The following is a 4,430-nucleotide window of genomic DNA, read 5'->3' as shown; positions in this document are numbered from 1 at the left end:
CTGGCATGACAACTCACATCTGTATTATAGGTGCAAAGCCAATGCAAAAAGGGGGTGCAGCCTTACTGCTTTCTACTCAGAGTGTAGAAGGAAAATCCTACGCATTTAGTATGAGCATTATACCTTCTGCCATAGCAGAACACTAAGAGGAAAGATGTGGCCAAACTAATTGCTCATGCTCTTGTTCACTCCTTCTCCAGATGGCAAAAGCACAGCAGTATCTATTAGTGTCCTATCTCCTCCTCCCCACACCAGTATTGGCAGATTACATCCTCCAGTGTCTGGTGTGACAGAACAATGGGAGCGAGTACCAGGGTCCATTGAGTGGTGTCACTTTAAAGTATCAAAACCTGATGGGTGTGACTTCTTAGCCGAAGGGATGGTTAGAAAAATCGCATCAGGCTGCTTGAGGTGCCTAATGACCTGCTGGAGCTGGATAAAGAGGATGCTGTCTGGTGTTTTTGATGGGCTATACATGAATTTTGCACACATAATCACAGAGATAGCATCGGATCTGGTAGCTGTTTATTATAATCCGTCAGTATCTGCTTCCACCATGCCTGATGCAACATACAAACATAGGAGGGTCATGGAGAAAAGAACACTGTCATCTACTGGAGCCCTTGAGAACTAGCCCATTGTTCTGATTCACTTGGCCCGTCCACCAATTTTCAGATCAACAATTGGCGGCACAGCAGAAATGTGGATGAGACAGAAGATGTAACAAGGAGATTCATCCATCAATGCTCCTTACTCTCAATAGGGCAGATGGTATGCTCTGTCAGTGGACAGGAGAACCAATGTTTTGGGTGGTATGTCTCCATCTAGGAAACTCCAAATGAGTCCTACAGTACTAATAATTTGTTTCAAATTTGTATTATGGGAACCTCTATGAGACAGTAGGAAACATTATTGTCAATCCATGCTCTTGCTAAGTTTCATGTTCACTGTGCCAACATCAAGAGCATGTGTTCCTCAGGAGCAGTACCCTTCAATGCCCACCTTCTGGCAGCACCAACTCTGTAATAATAGTCACCAGAGGTTCGGAGTGGCTGGATGAAGGAAAGGATCTTAGGAAGGATGCTGTGGGAAAGGAAACCGGGAATAACACAGATAAGATGATGTCCAAAAGAGTCAAAAACAATAAAGAACTGATATTATAAACACCATGCACTATCGAAGGTCTCTTACCTGTATGGGATTAATGGTGCTGTATATCACACCAATATACAAGTTTTGGCATTCGTGTAAATGACTTTGCTTCTATAGTTTATTCTTTGGTTATAACTTGTCTATAATGTCTATAACTTGCTTGTCAAATCTCCACACGTATTACTTAGTCATATTGCTTATTGTGCATTCCAGGATGTTGTTTTAGGAGCACAATATCACGACATTCAACAAGAAGAAGCATTCATTATGTAAATCTGTTTTTGTGGCTTGATTCCTTTGAATAATTATACCAGGTAATCGTATACAATTAGGTATCTTTCCAAGGTTAGCAATGCCATTCTGTTTTCGTTAATAATTTACAATGATGTAACCTTCACTTATTATCACTGTTAACTCTGACGTCTGATATAATCATGCTCTGGGTAAACTGCGCTTTCCTTAGAGCTGTATAATCAGGGGCGTAGCTAGAGCTTGTGACGCCCGGGGCTATCCTTCAGATTGCTGCCACCTGGGGGGGGAGGGTGCTGGGGAAAAAGGCCGGTGAGCACTTGAAAGATGTCCGGCGAGACACGTAGTATGGCTGCTAATAGTTACCTCAATCATGCAAGTTACATGCACATACATGAGGGATTTTAATTTTTGCCCCTGAGAAAGTGTGACTTCTAGACGTTGAAATGTCACTCATAATTACAATGAAATTCTGAAAGTGCCACACATAGCAATCTGAAACCTTGGCAGCCATCATGGATGAGCCACAGACTCAGCCACCCACCCCTCTGAATCTGCTGCTGCTCTCTTCTTACCTCACTTGCTCCAAACAGGGTCTATGGCAGGCAGGGGTGGTTCCAGGAGGTGCAACTTCATAGTCACTGGTGCTGAACAATACTAGCGCATTCTTTGCAAGGTTCTTCAGAAAATCATGCAAATTGTTCAATAATAAAGCCAGACTCTTCTCATCCAGAGGTGTGTAGGCAAGCATTGCACCAAAACGGACAAATAGTCTTAAAAGGTGAGGCGCTCCATAGACATGTGACATCTGTGCATCTGGATGATCAGCCAGGATTTCTGCATACTGTGGCCTCTCAAACTTGTACAGCAGCTGGGTGCCGAGCATCACGTTAAAGTATTCCTTAATTCCAGCAACCACTTAGTTCACTGCATTCTCCTTGTTATCTGTGTTGCCTTGCGATTTCTTGTAATTTGCATAATCCTCCAAAATGGCTTAGCAGGGAGATAGAAGAGCTGCTTTTGCCTAGTTATCAAGTCCCAGTCATCAACCATCCACGGTTTGAGCTCCTCTGGAATCTTTACTTTCACTTCAACTCTGTCCATAAACGTTTCCTCATTTTCCACGCTGGGGTCTACACGAGCTCTCTTCTTACGTGGTGGTTGAGGTGCTTCACTCGTACTACTGCCTTCTCCAGCCCCTGGAGTTTTCTGTTTATTGTTCTTCGTTTTTACTTCCACATGTTTCTGCTGCGGACCCACAGCCTTCTTTGGTGCTGCACCTCTCATTTTCCCCTCTGCATACTGCTCCTGATTAGCCTTCTGAAGTTCCTTCTGCTTCTGCAGGTTGGTTTCCACGTAGTTGAGTACTCTGCTCTCTGGCACCCACTCATCCCAGTTCTTATTCCAACCGCTGTAATGAATAAAGTATTTCACTTGTTTCTCCTTTATGGAAACCTTCACACACTTGGCTTAATAAAGGAGAGGTCCGTGGAAACACAAAACATGCTCCCTTCTCAACTCAAGCAGTGATAAATCTGGAGTCTCCATACTAAAAAACCTTTCACTGATGCAACTGTCCTTCAAAAGTAGGTGGTATGCTTTTTTATTTACCTTCGGTAAATTTGGGCCTGGGTTCCTGCTTTGGCTCCATTTATACTGCCCGCTCCTCCCTGGACCTCCGCTCCCGGCCCGCCACATCTAATCACTGCGCGCCCGCCCCAGCCGCCGCCACCGCCCACTACACGTCATGCAATGCGACCACTGTGGGAAGCTGCGCACACTCAAACAACGTTGCCTTTCAGTAACTGTGCAGCAGTTACCGAAAGCAGGCCAGAATGGTGCATGTAACAAAATCATACAGTGTGATCCCACACCTGGGAATAATACTCCCGATGTCCATTCCCCTCGTGGAGTGTTACAAGGCTCCGAATGGCGTGCAGAACATCATCATCTTGGTACTCTATTTATACCAATATCCATGTAAATGTAAATGTATTGCGATTTATATAGCGCACGTATCACCCGAAGGCATCAAGGCGCTTGCCTTGGGAACCCGTCCTGGTATTCCCCTGTGAGATAACCCCAGCAGGGTATCCACAAGGTGAAAGCCAGGCATCCCGCCGCGAGGGGCCGTAGTGGAGATTAAGCAAGCTATTGCCCAGAGTTGCAGAGTGTGAACCCGTGAGTCGAGTAGGCACCGGAACGAGAATTATCGAGTCCGTGGAATTTTTGAGCTCAAGACCCGCCGAGGCGGGGAATTGAACCCTGGTCCAGGACCGATCTCAGCTTCCGGGTCTGCCGCCTCTAACCCCTGAGCCACACTTCTCCATGTGCTAAATGGCTATGTTTAAAGGACGGACTAGCAAGTGAACACAGTCAGTCGCCATATTAAGAGGGTCCCTTCTACATTATAGTCATCATGAGAGTTAATTTGTAAAGTTTTACAAGTGGACAAATATTATGCGGAAATACAGCGCCCACCATATTTGTAATTTGCTACCAACTATCAACAACGTGGGAATTTATTACAACAATAATTACACTCACACTCCTCGTGTCCCCAAAATTCCTTCATGTGGGAAATACACTTACAGTCATCATCCCGACACAGACAGAAAAACATAATATCCTGTAAGCTATGGATCGGTTAACTACATAGGTCTGCAGTTGCCATTTCAACAGTGTGTTATCTCAACACTCTCCTGGAGTCCTTGTCTCTTCTACAGTGTTCGTCCTTAATACCTGACGTGGTCAGGCAGGCGCGGTGCGTCCATTGGGGCGTGGGGGCGTAGCCCCCCGCCCGCAGCTCCCTCGGCATCTTTGAACTTAAGTAAACTTATTCAGTTTACTTAAGTTCAAAGACCCAAGGGAGAACTGACAATCATGTCAGTCAGCATGACGTCGCACCAGGGGTTTGAAGGGAGTGGGCGGTCTGGCGTCATGTTGACTGATATGATTGTCAGACCAGTGGGGGGCAACAGGCAGCAGCAAATGAAAAGGGGGGGCTCTTGGCCCCCCCGCCCGCATGG

The 4,430-nt window shown here is 45.8% G+C and overlaps 1 pseudogene; it reads right to left on the bottom strand.

Moving 5' to 3' along the window:
* Positions 1 to 330: 330 nt before the first annotated feature.
* On the bottom strand, positions 331 to 3,052 carry LOC144784173 (mortality factor 4-like protein 1; annotated as a pseudogene).
* Between the last annotated feature and the right edge of the window lie 1,378 nt (positions 3,053 to 4,430).

Source organism: Lissotriton helveticus, chromosome 10 (assembly GCF_964261635.1).
Source record: "Lissotriton helveticus chromosome 10, aLisHel1.1, whole genome shotgun sequence".
Lineage (NCBI taxonomy): Eukaryota > Metazoa > Chordata > Amphibia > Caudata > Salamandridae > Lissotriton > Lissotriton helveticus.
This window is presented reverse-complemented; position numbering and strand designations above follow the sequence as displayed.